Source organism: Anomaloglossus baeobatrachus, chromosome 3 (assembly GCF_048569485.1).
Source record: "Anomaloglossus baeobatrachus isolate aAnoBae1 chromosome 3, aAnoBae1.hap1, whole genome shotgun sequence".
Taxonomy (NCBI): domain Eukaryota; kingdom Metazoa; phylum Chordata; class Amphibia; order Anura; family Aromobatidae; genus Anomaloglossus; species Anomaloglossus baeobatrachus.
In genome coordinates, this window is record NC_134355.1 from 700594868 (window position 1) to 700618181 (window position 23314).

The 23314-nt window shown below is 51.7% G+C and overlaps 1 protein-coding gene across 4 annotated transcripts in view; it reads right to left on the reverse strand.

The window, feature by feature from the left end:
* LOC142297106 (uncharacterized) overlaps positions 1-23314 on the reverse strand; it is a 148428-nt gene that overhangs the window by 24407 nt on the left and 100707 nt on the right. The window lies entirely within an intron of this gene.

The window sequence follows — 23314 nt, forward strand, 5'->3', positions numbered from 1 at the left end:
CACTGTATAATCTCCCAGCAGTCTCCTCTCATCCCCCAGAATCCTCCAGTGTACACTGTATAATCTCCCAGCAGTCTCCTCTCATCCCCCAGAATCCTCCAGTGTACACTGTATAATCTCCCAGCAGTCTCCTCTCATCCCCCAGAATCCTCCAGTGTACACTGTATAATCTCCCAGCAGTCACCTCTCATCCCCCAGAATCCTCCAGTGTACACTGTATAATCTCCCAGCAGTCTCCTCTCATCCCCCAGAATCCTCCAGTGTACACTGTATATTCTCCCAGCAGTCTCCTCTCATCCCCCAGAATCCTCCAGTGTACACTGTATAATCTCCCAGCAGTCTCCTCTCATCCCCCAGAATCCTCCAGTGTACACTGTATAATCTCCCAGCAGTCTCCTATCATCACCCAGAATCCTCCAGTGTACACTGTATAATCTCCCAGCAATCTCCTCTCATCCCCCAGAATCCCCTGGTGTACACTGTATAATCTCCCAGCAGTCTCCTCTCATCCCCCAGAATCCTCCGGTGTACACTGTATAATCTCCCAGCAGTCTCCTCTCATCCCCCAGAATCCTCCAGTGTACACTGTATAATCTCCCAGCAGTCTCCTCTCCTCATCCCCCAGAATCCTCCAGTGTACACTGTATAATCTCCCAGCAGTCTCCTCTCCTCATCCCCCACAATCCTCCAGTGTACACTGTATAATCTCCCAGCAGTCTCCTCTCATCACCCAGAATCCTCCAGTGTACACTGTATAATCTCCCAGCAGTCTCCTCATCCCCCAGAATCCTCCAGTGTACACTGTATAATCTCCCAGCAGTCTCCTCTCATCCCCCAGAATCCTCCAGTGTACACTGTATAATCTCCCAGCAGTCTCCTCTCATCCCCCAGAATCCTCTGGTGTACACTGTATAATCTCCCAGCAGTCTCCTCTCATCCCCCAGAATCCTCCAGTGTACACTGTATAATCTCCCAGCAGTCTCCTCTTATCCCCCAGAATCCTCCAGTGTACACTGTACAATCTCCCAGCAGTCTCCTCTCATCCCCCAGAATCCTCCAGTGTACACTGTATAATCTCCCAGCAGTCTCCTCTCATCCCCCAGAATCCTCCAGTGTACACTGTATAATCTCCCAGCAGTCTCCTCTCATCCCCCAGAATCCTCCAGTGTACACTGTATAATCTCCCAGCAGTCTCCTCTCATCCCCCAGAATCCTCCGGTGTACACTGTATAATCTCCCAGCAGTCTCCTCTTATCCCCCAGAATCCTCCAGTGTACACTGTACAATCTCCCAGCAGTCTCCTCTCATCCCCCAGAATCCTCCAGTGTACACTGTATAATCTCCCAGCAGTCTCCTCTCATCCCCCAGAATCCTCCAGTGTACACTGTATAATCTCCCAGCAGTCTCCTCTCATCCCCCAGAATCCTCCAGTGTACACTGTATAATCTCCCAGCAGTCTCCTCTCATCCCCCAGAATCCTCCGGTGTACACTGTATAATCTCCCAGCAGTCTCCTCTCATCCCCCAGAATCCTCCGGTGTACACTGTATAATCTCCCAGCAGTCTCCTCTCATCCCCCAGAATCCTCTGGTGTACACTGTATAATCTCCCAGCAGTCTCCTCTCATCCCCCAGAATCCTCCGGTGTACACTGTATAATCTCCCAGCAGTCTCCTCTCATCCCCCAGAATCCTCCAGTGTACACTGTATAATCTCCCAGCAGTCTCCTCTCATCCCCCAGAATCCTCCAGTGTACACTGTATAATCTCCCAGCAGTCTCCTCTCATCCCCCAGAATCCTCCAGTGTACACTGTATAATCTCCCAGCAGTCTCCTCTCATCCCCCAGAATCCTCCAGTGTACACTGTATAATCTCCCAGCAGTCTCCTCTCATCCCCCAGCATCCTCCAGTGTACACTGTATAATCTCCCAGCAGTCTCCTCTCATCCCCCAGCATCCTCTGGTGTACACTGTACAATCTCCCAGCAGTCTCCTCTCATCCCCCAGAATCCTCCAGTGTACACTGTATAATCTCCCAGCAGTCTCCTCTCATCCCCCAGAATCCTCCAGTGTACACTGTATAATCTCCCAGCAGTCTCCTCTCATCCCCCAGAATCCTCCAGTGTACACTGTATAATCTCCCAGCAGTCTCCTCTCATCCCCCAGAATCCTCCAGTGTACACTGTATAATCTCCCTGCAGTCTCCTCTCATCCCCCAGAATCCTCCAGTGTACACTGTATAATCTCCCTGCAGTCTCCTCTCATCCCCCAGAATCCTCCGGTGTACACTGTATAATGTCCCAGCAGTGTCCTCTCATCCCCCAGAATCCTCTGGTGTACACTGTATAATCTCCCAGCAGTGTCCTCTCATCCCCCAGAATCCTCTGGTGTACACTGTATAATCTCCCTGCAGTCTCCTCTCATCCCCCAGAATCCTCCAGTGTACACTGTATAATCTCCCAGCAGTCTCCTCTCATCCCCCAGAATCCTCCGGTGTACACTGTATAATCTCCCAGCAGTCTCCTCTCATCCCCCAGAATCCTCCAGTGTACACTGTATAATCTCCCAGCAGTCTCCTCTCATCCCCCAGAATCCTCCAGTGTACACTGTATAATCTCCCAGCAGTCTCCTCTCATCCCCCAGAATCCTCCAGTGTACACTGTATAATCTCCCAGCAGTCTCCTCTCATCCCCCAGAATCCTCCAGTGTACACTGTATAATCTCCCAGCAGTCTCCTCTCATCCCCCAGAATCCTCCAATGTACACTGTATAATCTCCCAGCAGTCTCCTCTCATCCCCCAGAATCCTCCAGTGTACACTGTATAATCTCTCAGCACTCTCCTCTCATCCCCCAGAATCCTCCGGTGTACACTGTATAATCTCCCAGCAGTCTCCTCTCATCCCCCAGAATCCTCCAGTGTACACTGTATAATCTCCCAGCAGTCTCCTCTCATCCCCCAGAATCCTCCAGTGTACACTGTATAATCTCCCAGCAGTCTCCTCTCATCACCCAGAATCCTCCGGTGTACACTGTATAATCTCCCAGCAGTCTCCTCTCATCCCCCAGAATCCTCCAGTGTACACTGTATAATCTCCCAGCAGTCTCCTCTCATCCCCCAGAATCCTCCAGTGTACACTGTATAATCTCCCAGCAGTCTCCTCTCATCCCCCAGAATCCTCCAGTGTACACTGTATAATCTCCCAGCAGTCTCCTCTCATCCCCCAGAATCCTCCAGTGTACACTGTATAATCTCCCAGCAGTCTCCTCTCATCCCCCAGAATCCTCCAGTGTACACTGTATAATCTCCCAGCAGTCTCCTCTCATCCCCCAGAATCCTCCAGTGCACACTGTATAATCTCCCAGTAGTCTCCTCTCATCCCCCAGAATCCTCCAGTGTACACTGTATAATCTCCCAGCAGTCACCTCTCATCCCCCAGAATCCTCCAGTGTACACTGTATAATCTCCCAGCAGTCACCTCTCATCCCCCAGAATCCTCCAGTGTACACTGTATAATCTCCCAGCAGTCTCCTCTCATCCCCCAGAATCCTCCGGTGTACACTGTATAATCTCCCAGCAGTCTCCTCTCATCCCCCAGAATCCTCCGGTGTACACTGTATAATCTCCCAGCAGTCTCCTCTCATCCCCCAGAATCCTCCAGTGTATACTGTATAATCTCCCAGCAGTCTCCTCTCATCCCCCAGAATCCTCCAGTGTACACTGTATAATCTCCCAGCAGTCTCCTCTCATCCCCCAGAATCCTCCGGTGTACACTGTATAATCTCCCAGCAGTCTCCTCTCATCCCCCAGAATCCTCCAGTGTAGACTGTATAATCTCCCAGCAGTCTCCTCTCATCCCCCAGAATCCTCCAGTGTACACTGTATAATCTCCCAGCAGTCTCCTCTCATCCCCCAGAATCCTCCAGTGTAGACTGTATAATCTCCCAGCAGTCTCCTCTCATCCCCCAGAATCCTCCAGTGTACACTGTATATTCTCCCAGCAGTCTCCTCTCATCCCCCAGAATCCTCCAGTGTACACTGTATAATCTCCCAGCAGTCTCCTCTCATCCCCCAGAATCCTCCAGTGTACACTGTATAATCTCCCAGCAGTCTCCTATCATCACCCAGAATCCTCCAGTGTACACTGTATAATCTCCCAGCAATCTCCTCTCATCCCCCAGAATCCCCTGGTGTACACTGTATAATCTCCCAGCAGTCTCCTCTCATCCCCCAGAATCCTCCGGTGTACACTGTATAATCTCCCAGCAGTCTCCTCTCATCCCCCAGAATCCTCCAGTGTACACTGTATAATCTCCCAGCAGTCTCCTCTCCTCATCCCCCAGAATCCTCCAGTGTACACTGTATAATCTCCCTGCAGTCTCCTCTCATCCCCCAGAATCCTCCAGTGTACACTGTATAATCTCCCTGCAGTCTCCTCTCATCCCCCAGAATCCTCCAGTGTACACTGTATAATGTCCCAGCAGTGTCCTCTCATCCCCCAGAATCCTCTGGTGTACACTGTATAATCTCCCAGCAGTGTCCTCTCATCCCCCAGAATCCTCTGGTGTACACTGTATAATCTCCCTGCAGTCTCCTCTCATCCCCCAGAATCCTCCAGTGTACACTGTATAATCTCCCAGCAGTCTCCTCTCATCCCCCAGAATCCTCCGGTGTACACTGTATAATCTCCCAGCAGTCTCCTCTCATCCCCCAGAATCCTCCAGTGTACACTGTATAATCTCCCAGCAGTCTCCTCTCATCCCCCAGAATCCTCCAGTGTACACTGTATAATCTCCCAGCAGTCTCCTCTCATCCCCCAGAATCCTCCAGTGTACACTGTATAATCTCCCAGCAGTCTCCTCTCATCCCCCAGAATCCTCCAGTGTACACTGTATAATCTCCCAGCAGTCTCCTCTCCTCATCCCCCAGAATCCTCCAGTGTACACTGTATAATCTCCCAGCAGTCTCCTCTCATCCCCCAGAATCCTCCAGTGTACACTGTATAATCTCCCAGCAGTCTCCTCTCATCCCCCAGAATCCTCCAGTGTACACTGTATAATCTCCCAGCAGTCTCCTCTCCTCATCCCCCAGAATCCTCCAGTGTACACTGTATAATCTCCCAGCAGTCTCCTCTCATCCCCCAGAATCCTCCAGTGTACACTGTATAATCTCCCAGCAGTCTCCTCTCATCCCCCAGAATCCTCCAGTGTACACTGTATAATCTCCCAGCAGTCTCCTCTCATCACCCAGAATCCTCCAGTGTACACTGTATAATCTCCCAGCAGTCTCCTCTCATCCCCCAGAATCCTCCAGTGTACACTGTATAATCTCCCAGCAGTCTCCTCTCCTCCCCCAGAATCCTCCAGTGCACACTGTATAATCTCCCAGTAGTCTCCTCTCATCCCCCAGAATCCTCCAGTGTACACTGTATAATCTCCCAGCAGTCTCCTCTCATCCCCCAGAATCCTCTGGTGTACACTGTATAATCTCCCAGCAGTCTCCTCTCATCCCCCAGAATCCTCCAGTGTACACTGTATAATCTCCCAGCAGTCTCCTCTCATCCCCCAGAATCCTCCGGTGTACACTGTATAATCTCCCAGCAGTCACCTCTCATCCCCCAGAATCCTCCAGTGTACACTGTATAATCTCCCAGCAGTCTCCTCTCATCCCCCAGAATCCTCTGGTGTACACTGTATAATCTCCCAGCAGTCACCTCTCATCCCCCAGAATCCTCCGGTGTACACTGTATAATCTCCCAGCAGTCTCCTCTCATCCCCCAGAATCCTCTGGTGTACACTGTATAATCTCCCAGCAGTCTCCTCTCATCCCCCAGAATCCTCCGGTGTACACTGTATAATCTCCCAGCAGTCTCCTCTCATCCCCCAGAATCCTCCGGTGTACACTGTATAATCTACCAGCAGTCTCCTCTCATCCCCCAGAATCCTCCATTGTACACTGTAGTCTCCCAGCAGTCTCCTCTCATCCCCCAGAATCCTCCAGTGTACACTGTATAATCTCCCAGCAGTCTCCTCTCATCCCCCAGAATCCTCCAGTGTACACTGTATAATCTCCCAGCAGTCTCCTCTCATCCCCCAGAATCCTCCAGTGTACACTGTATAATCTCCCAGCAGTCTCCTCTCATCCCCCAGAATCCTCCGGTGTACACTGTATAATCTCCCAGCAGTCTCCTCTCATCCCCCAGAATCCTCCAGTGTACACTGTATAATCTCCCAGCAGTCTCCTCTCATCCCCCAGAATCCTCCAGTGTACACTGTATAATCTCCCAGCAGTCTCCTCTCATCCCCCAGAATCCTCCAGTGTACACTGTATAATCTCCCAGCAGTCTCCTCTCATCCCCCAGAATCCTCCAGTGTACACTGTATAATCTCCCAGCAGTCTCCTCTCCTCATCCCCCAGAATCCTCCAGTGTACACTGTATAATCTCCCAGTAGTCTCCTCTCATCCCCCAGAATCCTCCAGTGTACACTGTAGTCTCCCAGCAGTCTCCTCTCATCCCCCAGAATCCTCCAGTGTACACTATATAATCTCCTAGCAGTCTCCTCTCATCCCCCAGAATCCTCCGGTGTACACTGTATAATCTCCCTTCAGTCTCCTCATCCCCCAGAATCCTCCAGTGTACACTGTATAATCTCCAGCAGTCTCCTCTCCTCACCCATAATCCTCCAGTGTACACTGTATAATCTCCCAGCAGTCTCCTCTCATCCCCCAGAATCCTCCACTGTACACTGTATAATCTCCCAGCAGTCTCCTCTCATCCCCCAGAATCCTCCACTGTACACTGTATAATCTCCCAGCAGTCTCCTCTCATCCCCCAGAATCCTCCAGTGTACACTGTATAATCTCCCAGCAGTCACCTCTCATCCCCCAGAATCCTCCGGTGTACACTGTATAATCTCCCAGCAGTCTCCTCTCATCCCCCAGAATCCTCCAGTGCACACTGTATAATCTCCCAGCAGTCTCCTCTCATCCCCCAGAATCCTCCAGTGCACACTGTATAATCTCCCAGCAGTCTCCTCTCATCCCCCAGAATCCTCCACTGTACACTGTATAATCTCCCAGCAGTCTCCTCTCATCCCCCAGAATCCTCCAGTGTACACTGTATAATCCCCCAGCAGTCTCCTCTCATCCCCCAGAATCCTCCAGTGTACACTGTATAATCTCCCAGCAGTCTCCTCATCCCCCAGAATCCTCCAGTGTACACTGTATAATCTCCCAGCAGTCTCCTCTCATCCCCCAGAATCCTCCAGTGTACACTGTATAATCTCCCAGCAGTCTCCTCTCATCCCCCAGAATCCTCTGGTGTACACTGTATAATCTCCCAGCAGTCTCCTCTCATCCCCCAGAATCCTCCGGTGTACACTGTATAATCTCCCAGCAGTCTCCTCTTATCCCCCAGAATCCTCCAGTGTACACTGTACAATCTCCCAGCAGTCTCCTCTCATCCCCCAGAATCCTCCAGTGTACACTGTATAATCTCCCAGCAGTCTCCTCTCATCCCCCAGAATCCTCCAGTGTACACTGTATAATCTCCCAGCAGTCTCCTCTCATCCCCCAGAATCCTCCAGTGTACACTGTATAATCTCCCAGCAGTCTCCTCTCATCCCCCAGAATCCTCCAGTGTACACTGTATAATCTCCCAGCAGTCTCCTCTCATCACCCAGAATCCTCCAGTGTACACTGTATAATCTCCCAGCAGTCTCCTCTCATCCCCCAGAATCCTCCAGTGTACACTGTATAATCTCCCAGCAGTCTCCTCTCATCCCCCAGAATCCTCCAGTGTACACTGTATAATCTCCCAGCAGTCACCTCTCATCCCCCAGAATCCTCCAGTGTACACTGTATAATCTCCCAGCAGTCTCCTCTCATCCCCCAGAATCCTCCAGTGTACACTGTATAATCTCCCAGCAGTCTCCTCTCATCCCCCAGAATCCTCCAGTGTACACTGTATAATCTCCCAGCAGTCTCCTCTCATCCCCCAGAATCCTCCAGTGTACACTGTATAATCTCCCAGCAGTCTCCTCTCATCCCCCAGAATCCTCCAGTGTACACTGTATAATCTCCCAGCAGTCTCCTCTCATCCCCCAGAATCCTCCAGTGTACACTGTATAATCTCCCAGCAGTCTCCTCTCCTCATCCCCCAGAATCCTCCAGTGTACACTGTATAATCTCCCAGCAGTCTCCTCTCATCCCCCAGAATCCTCCAGTGTACACTGTATAATCTCCCAGCAGTCTCCTCTCATCCCCCAGAATCCTCCAGTGTACACTGTATAATCTCCCAGCAGTCTCCTCTCATCACCCAGAATCCTCCAGTGTACACTGTATAATCTCCCAGCAGTCTCCTCTCATCCCCCAGAATCCTCCAGTGTACACTGTATAATCTCCCAGCAGTCTCCTCTCCTCCCCCAGAATCCTCCAGTGCACACTGTATAATCTCCCAGTAGTCTCCTCTCATCCCCCAGAATCCTCCAGTGTACACTGTATAATCTCCCAGCAGTCTCCTCTCATCCCCCAGAATCCTCTGGTGTACACTGTATAATCTCCCAGCAGTCTCCTCTCATCCCCCAGAATCCTCCAGTGTACACTGTATAATCTCCCAGCAGTCTCCTCTCATCCCCCAGAATCCTCCGGTGTACACTGTATAATCTCCCAGCAGTCACCTCTCATCCCCCAGAATCCTCCAGTGTACACTGTATAATCTCCCAGCAGTCTCCTCTCATCCCCCAGAATCCTCCGGTGTACACTGTATAATCTCCCAGCAGTCTCCTCTCATCCCCCAGAATCCTCCAGTGTACACTGTATAATCTCCCAGCAGTCTCCTCTCATCCCCCAGAATCCTCCGGTGTACACTGTATAATCTCCCAGCAGTCTCCTCTCATCCCCCAGAATCCTCCAGTGTACACTGTATAATCTCCCAGCAGTCTCCTCTCATCCCCCAGAATCCTCCAGTGTATAATCTCCCAGCAGTCTCCTCTCATCCCCCAGAATCCTCCAGTGTACACTGTATAATCTCCCAGCAGTCTCCTCTCATCCCCCAGAATCCTCCAGTGTACACTGTATAATCTCCCAGCAGTCTCCTCTCATCCCCCAGAATCCTCCAGTGTACACTGTATAATCTCCCAGCAGTCTCCTCTCATCCCCCAGAATCCTCCAGTGTACACTGTATAATCTCCCAGCAGTCTCCTCTCATCCCCCAGAATCCTCCAGTGTACACTGTATAATCTCCCAGCAGTCTCCTCTCATCCCCCAGAATCCTCCAGTGTACACTGTATAATCTCCCAGCAGTCACCTCTCATCCCCCAGAATCCTCCAGTGTACACTGTATAATCTCCCAGCAGTCTCCTCTCATCCCCCAGAATCCTCCAGTGTACACTGTATAATCTCCCAGCAGTCTCCTCTCATCCCCCAGAATCCTCCAGTGTACACTGTATAATCTCCCAGCAGTCTCCTCTCATCCCCCAGAATCCTCCAGTGTACACTGTATAATCTCCCAGCAGTCTCCTCTCATCCCCCAGAATCCTCCAGTGTACACTGTATAATCTCCCAGCAGTCTCCTCTCATCCCCCAGAATCCTCCAGTGTACACTGTATAATCTCCCAGCAGTCTGCTCTCATTCCCCAGAATCCTCCGGTGTACACTGTATAATCTCCCAGCAGTCTCCTCTCATCCCCCAGAATCCTCCAGTGTACACTGTATAATCTCCCAGCAGTCTCCTCTCATCCCCCAGAATCCTCCAGTGTACACTGTATAATCTCCCAGCAGTCTCCTCTCATCCCCCAGAATCCTCCAGTGTACACTGTATAATCTCCCAGCAGTCTCCTCTCCTCATCCCCCAGAATCCTCCAGTGTACACTGTATAATCTCCCAGCAGTCTCCTCTCATCCCCCAGAATCCTCCAGTGTACACTGTATAATCTCCCAGCAGTCTCCTCTCATCCCCCAGAATCCTCCAGTGTACACTGTATAATCTCCCAGCAGTCTCCTCTCATCACCCAGAATCCTCCAGTGTACACTGTATAATCTCCCAGCAGTCTCCTCTCATCCCCCAGAATCCTCCAGTGTACACTGTATAATCTCCCAGCAGTCTCCTCTCCTCCCCCAGAATCCTCCAGTGCACACTGTATAATCTCCCAGTAGTCTCCTCTCATCCCCCAGAATCCTCCAGTGTACACTGTATAATCTCCCAGCAGTCTCCTCTCATCCCCCAGAATCCTCTGGTGTACACTGTATAATCTCCCAGCAGTCTCCTCTCATCCCCCAGAATCCTCCAGTGTACACTGTATAATCTCCCAGCAGTCTCCTCTCATCCCCCAGAATCCTCCGGTGTACACTGTATAATCTCCCAGCAGTCACCTCTCATCCCCCAGAATCCTCCAGTGTACACTGTATAATCTCCCAGCAGTCTCCTCTCATCCCCCAGAATCCTCTGGTGTACACTGTATAATCTCCCAGCAGTCACCTCTCATCCCCCAGAATCCTCCGGTGTACACTGTATAATCTCCCAGCAGTCTCCTCTCATCCCCCAGAATCCTCTGGTGTACACTGTATAATCTCCCAGCAGTCTCCTCTCATCCCCCAGAATCCTCCGGTGTACACTGTATAATCTCCCAGCAGTCTCCTCTCATCCCCCAGAATCCTCCAGTGTACACTGTATAATCTACCAGCAGTCTCCTCTCATCCCCCAGAATCCTCCATTGTACACTGTAGTCTCCCAGCAGTCTCCTCTCATCCCCCAGAATCCTCCAGTGTACACTGTATAATCTCCCAGCAGTCTCCTCTCATCCCCCAGAATCCTCCAGTGTACACTGTATAATCTCCCAGCAGTCTCCTCTCATCCCCCAGAATCCTCCAGTGTACACTGTATAATCTCCCAGCAGTCTCCTCTCATCCCCCAGAATCCTCCAGTGTACACTGTATAATCTCCCAGCAGTCTCCTCTCATCCCCCAGAATCCTCCGGTGTACACTGTATAATCTCCCAGCAGTCTCCTCTCATCCCCCAGAATCCTCCAGTGTACACTGTATAATCTCCCAGCAGTCTCCTCTCATCCCCCAGAATCCTCCAGTGTACACTGTATAATCTCCCAGCAGTCTCCTCTCATCCCCCAGAATCCTCCAGTGTACACTGTATAATCTCCCAGCAGTCTCCTCTCCTCATCCCCCAGAATCCTCCAGTGTACACTGTATAATCTCCCAGCAGTCTCCTCTCCTCATCCCCCAGAATCCTCCAGTGTACACTGTATAATCTCCCAGCAGTCTCCTCTCATCCCCCAGAATCCTCCAGTGTACACTGTATAATCTCCCAGCAGTCTCCTCTCATCCCCCAGAATCCTCCAGTGTACACTGTATAATCTCCCAGCAGTCTCCTCTCATCCCCCAGAATCCTCCGGTGTACACTGTATAATCTCCCAGCAGTCTCCTCTCATCCCCCAGAATCCTCTGGTGTACACTGTATAATCTCCCAGCAGTCTCCTCTCATCCCCCAGAATCCTCCAGTGTACACTGTATAATCTCCCAGCAGTCTCCTCTCATCCCCCAGAATCCTCCAGTGTACACTGTATAATCTCCCAGCAGTCTCCTCTCATCCCCCAGAATCCTCCAGTGTATAATCTCCCAGCAGTCTCCTCTCATCCCCCAGAATCCTCCAGTGTACACTGTATAATCTCCCAGCAGTCTCCTCTCATCCCCCAGAATCCTCCAGTGTACACTGTATAATCTCCCAGCAGTCTCCTCTCATCCCCCAGAATCCTCCAGTGTACACTGTATAATCTCCCAGCAGTCTCCTCTCATCCCCCAGAATCCTCCAGTGTACACTGTATAATCTCCCAGCAGTCTCCTCTCATCCCCCAGAATCCTCCAGTGTACACTGTATAATCTCCCAGCAGTCTCCTCTCATCCCCCAGAATCCTCCAGTGTACACTGTATAATCTCCCAGCAGTCTCCTCTCATCCCCCAGAATCCTCCAGTGTACACTGTATAATCTCCCAGCAGTCACCTCTCATCCCCCAGAATCCTCCAGTGTACACTGTATAATCTCCCAGCAGTCTCCTCTCATCCCCCAGAATCCTCCAGTGTACACTGTATAATCTCCCAGCAGTCTCCTCTCATCCCCCAGAATCCTCCAGTGTACACTGTATAATCTCCCAGCAGTCTCCTCTCATCCCCCAGAATCCTCCAGTGTACACTGTATAATCTCCCAGCAGTCTCCTCTCATCCCCCAGAATCCTCCAGTGTACACTGTATAATCTCCCAGCAGTCTCCTCTCATCCCCCAGAATCCTCCAGTGTACACTGTATAATCTCCCAGCAGTCTCCTCTCCTCATCCCCCAGAATCCTCCAGTGTACACTGTATAATCTCCCAGCAGTCTCCTCTCATCCCCCAGAATCCTCCAGTGTACACTGTATAATCTCCCAGCAGTCTCCTCTCATCCCCCAGAATCCTCCAGTGTACACTGTATAATCTCCCAGCAGTCTCCTCTCATCACCCAGAATCCTCCAGTGTACACTGTATAATCTCCCAGCAGTCTCCTCTCATCCCCCAGAATCCTCCAGTGTACACTGTATAATCTCCCAGCAGTCTCCTCTCCTCCCCCAGAATCCTCCAGTGCACACTGTATAATCTCCCAGTAGTCTCCTCTCATCCCCCAGAATCCTCCAGTGTACACTGTATAATCTCCCAGCAGTCTCCTCTCATCCCCCAGAATCCTCTGGTGTACACTGTATAATCTCCCAGCAGTCTCCTCTCATCCCCCAGAATCCTCCAGTGTACACTGTATAATCTCCCAGCAGTCTCCTCTCATCCCCCAGAATCCTCCGGTGTACACTGTATAATCTCCCAGCAGTCACCTCTCATCCCCCAGAATCCTCCAGTGTACACTGTATAATCTCCCAGCAGTCTCCTCTCATCCCCCAGAATCCTCTGGTGTACACTGTATAATCTCCCAGCAGTCACCTCTCATCCCCCAGAATCCTCCGGTGTACACTGTATAATCTCCCAGCAGTCTCCTCTCATCCCCCAGAATCCTCTGGTGTACACTGTATAATCTCCCAGCAGTCTCCTCTCATCCCCCAGAATCCTCCAGTGTACACTGTATAATCTCCCAGCAGTCTCCTCTCATCCCCCAGAATCCTCCAGTGTACACTGTATAATCTCCCAGCAGTCTCCTCTCCTCCCCCAGAATCCTCCAGTGCACACTGTATAATCTCCCAGTAGTCTCCTCTCATCCCCCAGAATCCTCCAGTGTACACTGTATAATCTCCCAGCAGTCTCCTCTCATCCCCCAGAATCCTCTGGTGTACACTGTATAATCTCCCAGCAGTCTCCTCTCATCCCCCAGAATCCTCCAGTGTACACTGTATAATCTCCCAGCAGTCTCCTCTCATCCCCCAGAATCCTCCGGTGTACACTGTATAATCTCCCAGCAGTCACCTCTCATCCCCCAGAATCCTCCAGTGTACACTGTATAATCTCCCAGCAGTCTCCTCTCATCCCCCAGAATCCTCTGGTGTACACTGTATAATCTCCCAGCAGTCTCCTCTCATCCCCCAGAATCCTCCAGTGTACACTGTATAATCTCCCAGCAGTCTCCTCTCATCACCCAGAATCCTCCGGTGTACACTGTATAATCTCCCAGCAGTCTCCTCTCATCCCCCAGAATCCTCCGGTGTACACTGTATAATCTCCCAGCAGTCTCCTCTCATCCCCCAGAATCCTCCAGTGTACACTGTATAATCTACCAGCAGTCTCCTCTCATCCCCCAGAATCCTCCAGTGTACACTGTATAATCTCCCAGCAGTCTCCTCTCATCCCCCAGAATCCTCCAGTGTATAATCTCCCAGCAGTCTCCTCTCATCCCCCAGAATCCTCCGGTGTACACTGTATAATCTCCCAGCAGTCTCCTCTCATCCCCCAGAATCCTCCAGTGTACACTGTATAATCTCCCAGCAGTCTCCTCTCATCCCCCAGAATCCTCCAGTGTACACTGTATAATCTCCCAGCAGTCTCCTCTCATCCCCCAGAATCCTCCAGTGTATAATCTCCCAGCAGTCTCCTCTCATCCCCCAGAATCCTCCAGTGTACACTGTATAATCTCCCAGCAGTCTCCTCTCATCCCCCAGAATCCTCCAGTGTACACTGTATAATCTCCCAGCAGTCTCCTCTCATCCCCCAGAATCCTCCAGTGTACACTGTATAATCTCCCAGCAGTCTCCTCTCATCCCCCAGAATCCTCCAGTGTACACTGTATAATCTCCCAGCAGTCTCCTCTCATCCCCCAGAATCCTCCAGTGTACACTGTATAATCTCCCAGCAGTCTCCTCTCATCCCCCAGAATCCTCCAGTGTACACTGTATAATCTCCCAGCAGTCTCCTCTCATCCCCCAGAATCCTCCAGTGTACACTGTATAATCTCCCAGCAGTCACCTCTCATCCCCCAGAATCCTCCAGTGTACACTGTATAATCTCCCAGCAGTCTCCTCTCATCCCCCAGAATCCTCCAGTGTACACTGTATAATCTCCCAGCAGTCTCCTCTCATCCCCCAGAATCCTCCAGTGTACACTGTATAATCTCCCAGCAGTCTCCTCTCATCCCCCAGAATCCTCCAGTGTACACTGTATAATCTCCCAGCAGTCTCCTCTCATCCCCCAGAATCCTCCAGTGTACACTGTATAATCTCCCAGCAGTCTCCTCTCCTCATCCCCCAGAATCCTCCAGTGTACACTGTATAATCTCCCAGCAGTCTCCTCTCATCCCCCAGAATCCTCCAGTGTACACTGTATAATCTCCCAGCAGTCTCCTCTCATCCCCCAGAATCCTCCAGTGTACACTGTATAATCTCCCAGCAGTCTCCTCTCATCACCCAGAATCCTCCAGTGTACACTGTATAATCTCCCAGCAGTCTCCTCTCATCCCCCAGAATCCTCCAGTGCACACTGTATAATCTCCCAGCAGTCTCCTCTCATCCCCCAGAATCCTCCAGTGCACACTGTATAATCTCCCAGCAGTCTCCTCTCATCCCCCAGAATCCTCCAGTGTACACTGTATAATCTCCCAGCAGTCTCCTCTCATCCCCCAGAATCCTCCAGTGTACACTGTATAATCTCCCAGCAGTCACCTCTCATCCCCCAGAATCCTCTGGTGTACACTGTATAATCTCCCAGCAGTCACCTCTCATCCCCCAGAATCCTCCGGTGTACACTGTATTATCTCCCAGCAGTCTCCTCTCATCCCCCAGAATCCTCCAGTGTACACTGTATAATCTCCCAGCAGTCTCCTCTCATCCCCAGAATCCTCCAGTGTACACTGTATAATCTCCCATCAGTCTCCTCTCATCCCCCAGAATCCTCTGGTGTACACTGTATAATCTCCCAGCAGTCACCTCTCATCCCCCAGAATCCTCTGGTGTACACTGTATAATCTCCCAGCAGTCACCTCTCATCCCCCAGAATCCTCCAGTGTACACTGTATAATCTCCCAGCAGTCTCCTCTCATCCCCCAGAATCCTCCAGTGTACACTGTATAATCTCCCAGCAGTCACCTCTCATCCCCCAGAATCCTCTGGTGTACACTGTATAATCTCCCAGCAGTCTCCTCTCATCCCCCAGAATCCCCTGGTGTACACTGTATAATCTCCCAGCAGTCACCTCTCATCCCCCAGAATCCTCCGGTGTACACTGTATTATCTCCCAGCAGTCTCCTCTCATCCCCCAGAATCCTCCAGTGTACACTGTATAATCTCCCAGCAGTCTCCTCTCATCCCCCAGAATCCTCCAGTGTACACTGTATAATCTCCCAGCAGTCACCTCTCATCCCCCAGAATCCTCTGGTGTACACTGTATAATCTCCCAGCAGTCTCCTCTCATCCCCCAGAATCCCCTGGTGTACACTGTATAATCTCCCAGCAGTCACCTCTCATCCCCCAGAATCCTCCGGTGTACACTGTATTATCTCCCAGCAGTCTCCTCTCATCCCCCAGAATCCTCCAGTGTACACTGTATAATCTCCCAGCAGTCTCCTCTCATCCCCCAGAATCCTCCAGTGTACACTGTATAATCTCCCAGCAGTCTCCTCTCATCCCCCAGAATCCTCCGGTGTACACTGTATTATCTCCCAGCAGTCTCCTCTCATCCCCCAGAATCCTCCAGTGTACACTGTATAATCTCCCAGCAGTCTCCTCTCATCCCCCAGAATCCTCCAGTGTACACTGTATAATCTCCCAGCAGTCTCCTCTCATCCCCAGAATCCTCCAGTGTACACTGTATAATCTCCCATCAGTCTCCTCTCATCACCCAGAATCCTCCGGTGTACACTGTATAATCTCCCATCAGTCTCCTCTCATCCCCAGAATCCTCCAGTGTACACTGTATAATCTCCCATCAGTCTCCTCTCATCACCCAGAATCCTCTGGTGTACACTGTATAATCTCCCAGCAGTCACCTCTCATCCCCCAGAATCCTCTGGTGTACACTGTATAATCTCCCATCAGTCTCCTCTCATCCCCCAGAATCCTCCAGTGTACACTGTATAATCTCCCAGCAGTCTCCTCTCATCCCCAGAATCCTCCAGTGTACACTGTATAATCTCCCATCAGTCTCCTCTCATCACCCAGAATCCTCTGGTGTACACTGTATAATCTCCCAGCAGTCACCTCTCATCCCCCAGAATCCTCTGGTGTACACTGTATAATCTCCCAGCAGTCACCTCTCATCCCCCAGAATCCCCTGGTGTACACTGTATTATCTCCCAGCAGTCACCTCTCATCCCCCAGAATCCTCTGGTGTACACTGTATTATCTCCCAGCAGTCTCCTCTCATCCCCCAGAATCCTCCAGTGTATACTGTATAATCTCCCAGCAGTCTCCTCTCATCCCCCAGAATCCCCTGGTGTACACTGTATTATCTCCCAGCAGTCACCTCTCATCCCCCAGAATCCTCTGGTGTACACTGTATTATCTCCCAGCAGTCTCCTCTCATCCCCCAGAATCCTCCAGTGTACACTGTATAATCTCCCAGCAGTCTCCTCTCATCCCCCAGAATCCTCCAGTGTATACTGTATAATCTCCCAGCAGTCTCCTCTCATCCCCCAGAATCCTCCAGTGTACACTGTATATTCTCCCAGCAGTCTCCTCTCATCCCCCAGAATCCTCCGGTGTACACTGTATAATCTCCCAGCAGTCTCCTCTCATCCCCCAGAATCCTCTGGTGTACACTGTATAATCTCCCAGCAGACTCCTCTCATCCCCCAGAATCCTCTGGTGTACACTGTATAATCTCCCAGCAGTCACCTCTCATCCCCCAGAATCCTCCAGTGTACACTGTATAATCTCCCAGCAGTCTCCTCTCATCCCCCAGAATCCTCCGTTGTACACTGTATAATCTCCCAGCAGTCTCCTCTCATCCCCCAGAATCCTCCAGTGTACACTGTATAATCTCCCAGCAGTCTCCTCTCATCCTCCAGAATCCTCCAGTGTACACTGTATAATCTCCCAGCAGTCTCCTCTCATCCCCCAGAATCCTCCAGTATACACTGTATAATCTCCCAGCAGTCTCCTCTCATCCCCCAGAATCCTCTGGTGTACACTGTATAATCTCCCAGCAGTCTCCTCTCATCCCCCAGAATCCTCTGGTGTACACTGTATAATCTCCCAGCAGTCTCCTCTCATCCCCCAGAATCCTCCAGGGTACACTGTATAATCTCCCAGCAGTCTCCTCTCATCCTCCAGAATCCTCCAGTGTACACTGTATAATCTACCAGCAGTCTCCTCTCATCCCCCAGAATCCTCTGGTGTACACTGTATAATCTACCAGCAGTCTCCTCTCATCCCCCAGAATCCTCCAGTGTACACTGTATAATCTCCCAGCAGTCTCCTCTCATCCCCCAGAATCCTCCAGTGTACACTGTATAATCTCCCAGCAGTCTCCTCTCATCCCCCAGAATCCTCTGGTGTACACTGTATAATCTCCCAGCAGTCACCTCTCATCCCCCAGAATCCTCCAGTGTACACTGTATAATCCCCCAGCAGTCTCCTCTCATCCCCCAGAATCCTCCAGTGTACACTGTATAATCTCCCAGCAGTCTCCTCTCATCCCCCAGAATCCTCCAGTGTACACTGTATAATCCCCCAGCAGTCTCCTCTCATCCCCCAGAATCCTCCAGTGTACACTGTATAATCTCCCAGCAGTCTCCTCTCATCCCCCAGAATCCTCCAGTGTACACTGTATAATCTCCCAGCAGTCTCCTCTCATCCCCCAGAATCCTCCAGTGTACACTGTATAATCTCCCAGCAGTCTCCTCTCATCCCCCAGAATCCTCCAGTGTACACTGTATAATCTCCCAGCAGTCTCCTCTCATCCCCCAGAATCCTCCAGTGTACACTGTATAATCTCCCAGCAGTCTCCTCTCATCCCCCAGAATCCTCCAGTGTACATGTACCGCCCTGCGCTCGGCTGTAGCTGAGCCGCTCGGATCCGGGCTCGTGTGTCAGTGGCTCGAGTGCCTCCGGACCAGGGGTTACTTCGCTCTGAAAGGGGCTGGCGCTTTGAAGGGGGGGTTTAGGGTCACGGCCGGGGCCGTGGTTTGTTTGTTAGAGTTCGTGACGCCACTCACAGGTTGTGGTGAATATGGGCACCACCGCTGCTGTGTACTAGGCAGCCCAGGGGGAGATGTTGTGCAGATTTGATGTTAACCCCTCCGTGGGCAGGGGTGATAGCCCCGGGACCCGTTTGGTGTGATGTGTTGGTGCTTGGCGGTGCGGGGCTATGCGCAGCCCGAGGGCACAGTCGTACTGTAAAAACATTAAAATTAATATATCTAGTTATCAAACACTTGATAATAAGACGTTATATATGTTCACAGTTCTGTTTATGTTGGAGGGCATAGCTTATTGATAAAGTTCTGATAAGGAATAAATATTAAGGTGTCTGTATTGAATATGGATAGATGCTGACATAGCATGGTACATATATATATAGGCTCTTTGCAAGCTGCTAGTGAATGACCTCATGTGTTCAACAAAATCTCCCTATATGGGTTGGACAGTTGTCATATATAACACCCGGTGGGAGGGGGCTGGCTCTCGCTCGCTCACTCTCAAGCCCATGTCACTAGCCTGCTGGAAGCTGACCCATCCATCCAGCCTCCAAGAAGCATGTCATGCCTCTTCCTTTGATCCAGCATTCACCCAAGACGAAGCAAGATATGGCTGCTCTCTCAGGAGCTCAAGAAAGACTAATTGAACTCTTTTATGTAAGCTAATGAAGTATATTATTTTTTCCTTTCTGTAACTAAATTCTGGCAACCATTTTTAACCCTTTCAGCCCCCAGCCTGTTTTCACCTTAAAGACCCGGCCATTTTTTGCAATTCTGACCAGTGTCACTTTGACAGGTTATAACTCTGGAACACTTCAACGGATCCTGGCGATTCTGAGATTGTTTTTTCGTGACATATTGTACTTCATGTCAGTGGTAAATTTAGGCCGATATGTTTTGCGTTTATTTGTGAAAATGTCAGAAATTTGGCGAAAATTTTGAAAATTTTGCAATTTTCAAAATTTGAAATTTTATGCCCATAAATCTAAAAGTCACACAAAATAGTTACTAAATAACATTTCCCACTTGTCTGCTTTACACCAGCGCAATTTTTTTTAAAAAAAAAAATTTCCGTTAGGAAGTTAGAAGGGTTCAAAGTTCATCAGCAATTTCTCATTTTTCCAACAAAATTTACAAAAAAAAATTTTTTAGGTACCACATCACATTTGGAGTGATTTGAGAAACCTAGGCGACAGAAAATACCCAAAAGTGACCCCATTCTAAAATCTGTACCCCTCACTCTGCTCAAAACCACATCCAAGAAGTTTATTAACCCTTTAGGAGCTTCACAGCAACCAAAGCAATGTAGACGAAAAAATGTTACTTTAGCCATAAAAATTAGTATTTTCACAAGGGTATCAGGAAAAATGCATCATAAAATGTATTGTGCATTTTCTCCTGAGTACGCAGATACCCCATATGTGGTGGAAATCAAATGTTTGGGCACACAGCAGGACTCGGAAGGCAAGGAGCGCCATTTGAATTTTTGAGTGCAAAATTAGCTGCACTCATTAGCGGACGCCATGTCGGGTTTGAAGACCCCCTGAGGTGCCTAAACAATGGAGCTCCCCCATAAGTGACCCCATTTTGGAAACTAGAGCCCTCAACTATTTTTTCTAGATGTTTGATGTGCACTTTGAACCCCTGAGGGCTTCACAGAAGTTTATAAGGTTGAGCTGTGAAAAGAAAAAAAAATGTTTTTACCACAAAACTGTTGCTTCAACCAGGTAGCTTTTTTTATCACAAGGGTATCAGGAAAAAATGCACCATAAAATGTATTGTGCATTTTCTCCTGAGTACGCAGATACCCCATATGTGGTGGAAATCAAATGTTTGGGCACACGGCAGGACTCGGAAGGCAAGGAGCGCCATTTCACAGCAAAATTGATTGGAATTATTAGCGGACGCCATGTTGTGTTTGGAGAACCCCCTGAAGTGCCTAAACAATGGAGCTCCCCCACAATTGACCCCATTTTGGAAACTAGACCCCTCATGGAATTTATCTAGCTGTTTAGTGAGCACTTTGAACCCCTGGAGGCTTCACAAACGTTTGTAATGTTCAGCCGTGAAAATATTTTATTCTTTTTTTTACCACAAAATTGTTTTTTCAAACAGGTAGCTTTTTTTTCCACAAGGGTATGAGGAAAAAAATGCACCATAAAATGTATTGTGCAATTTCTCCTGAGTACACAGGTGCCTCATATGTGGTAGAAATCAATTGTTTGGGCGTACAGCGGGGCTCAGAAGAGAAGGAGCGCCATTTCACAGTAAAATTGATTGGAATTATTAGCAGACGCCATGTTTCATTTGGAGACCCCCTGAGGTGCCTAAACAATGGAGCTCCCCCACATGTGATCCCATTTTGGAAACTAGACCCCCCCCATACAAAAAAATTAGTTTGGCGAAATAAAAAATACAGACATCAGTAAAAAAAAAAAAAAAAAAAAAAAAAAGAATAAAAAAAAAAAGAGCGCCTGCCACTAAGACCAGTGCCAAACGTGACAGCAATGCACGAGTCTCGCATCGCATCATCCACTGCAGTCTGGAAGCGAGCAACTGCGCTGGATAATGTGATGCAAGAGGGCGGGGTGGCAGATGAGAAAGGGCGCAGCGGATGGAAGATGGGAAAGTGCGCAGCGGATGAAGGAGCGGCAGAGGATGGGAAAGGGCGCAGCGGATGGATGATGGGAAATGGCGCAGCGGATGGAGGAGCGGCAGAGGATGGGAAATGGCGCAGCGGATGGAGGAGCGGCAGAGGATGGGAAAGGGCGCAGCGGATGGAAGATGGGAAATGGCGCAGCGGATGGAGGAGCGGCAGAGGATGGGGGGGGTGGGAGGTGAGATGGGGATACCTACCTTACAGGATGGATCTAGGCAGCAGGATCACAGCAGACAGAAGAGGCAGCAGATGAAGGAGGCAACAGATTGAGGAGGGTGAGAGGGGGCAGTAGATGAAGAGGATGGAAGAGAGCAGGCAGCAGATCGGGGAGGGGGGCAGAGTCTGATGGGAGAGAGAGATGGCACATGGAGGAGGGGGGGCCCGGGGGGAGGGTGGCTTGCAGCACATGTGGGGGGAGGGTGGCTTGCAGCAGTACATGTGGGGGGAGGGTGGCTTGCAGCAGTACATGTGGGGGGAGGGTGGCTTGCAGCACATGTGGGGGGAGGGTGGCTGCAAGCCACCCTCCCCCCACATGTACTGCTGCAAGCCACCCTCCCCCCACATGTGCTGCAAGCCACCATCCCCCCACATGTGCTGCAAGCCACCCGCCACCCACATGTGGGGGGAGGGTGGCTTGCAGCACATGTGGGGGGCGGGTGGCTTGCAGCACATGTGGGGGGAGGGTGGCTGCACATGTGGGGGGAGGGTGGCTGCAAGCCACCCTCCCCCCACATGTACTGCTGCAAGCCACCCTCCCCCCACATGTGCTGCAAGCCACCCTCCCCCCACATGTGCTGCAAGCCACCCGCCCCCCACATGTGGGGGGAGGGTGGCTTGCAGCACATGGAGGGATAGGAGGTGTAGTGGCGATGGAGAAGGGGCAGCCGATGAAGGAGGCGGCGGCCGTCGATCGGGAACAGTGGGGGCCGATTCGGGGGCAGCAGCGGCTGAAAAAGGTGGGTGAGACGGCGGCGGGGACAGTGGCGAGCGTGGCGGCGGGGACAGCGGTGGATCGGGAGCGGCGGTGGGGACAGTGGCGCGCGTGGTGGCGGGGACAGCGGTGTATCCGGAGCAGTGGCGGGGACAGCGGTGGATCGGGAGCGGTGGTGGGGACAGTGGCGACGGGGACAGCGGTGGATCGGGAGTGGCGGTGGGGACAGTGGCGAGCGTGGCGACGGGGACAGTGGTGGATCCGGAGCAGCGGCGGGGACAGCGGTGGATCCGGAGCAGCGGCAGGGACAGCGGTGGATCCGGAGCAGCGGCGGGGACAGCGGTGGATCCGGAGCAGCGGCGGGGACAGCGGTGGATCCGGAGCAGCGGCGGGGACAGCGGTGGATCCGGAGCAGCGGCGGGGACAGCGGTGGATCCGGAGCAGCGGTGGGGACAGTGGCGAGCGTGGCGGCGGGGACAGTGGTGGATACGGAGCAGCGGTGGGGACAGTGGCGGCGGGGACAGCGGTGGATCCGGAGCAGCGGTGGGGACAGTGGCGAGCGTGGCGGCGGGGACAGCGGTGGATCCGGAGCAGCGGCGGGGACAGTGGCGAGCGTGGCGGCGGGGACAGTGGTGGATCGGGAGCAGCGGCGGGGCGATCGGAGCCGCGGCGGGGCTGGCGGTGGCGGGCGGGGGTATCGGAGACAGCGGCGGTGGCGGGCGGGGCGATCGGAGACAGCGGCGGTGGCGGGCGGGGCGATCGGAGACAGTGGCGGGGGCGGGCGGGGCGATCGGAGACAGCGGCGGGGGCGGGCGGGGCGATCGGAGACAGGGGGGGACAGGGGCGGGCGATCGGGGACAGGGGCGGGCGGCAACTTGCCGATGGGCACCCGCAGAGACCGCTCTCCTCGGCTTCCAGGGACGGTCACAGGCCGCAGATCCACATTGATTGGAGAGAGCGGTCACAAGACTGGTCTCTCCAATCAGAGCTGGGGGCGGGTGAGACACCGATCACCCAGCTCCAGCCAATGGCCAGTGCTACAGCAGCAGTGATCAGGGCTGGATTTAAATGTTCCAGCCATTTTCAATGGCTGGAACATTACAGTGACTGTAATTGGCTGAGCGGC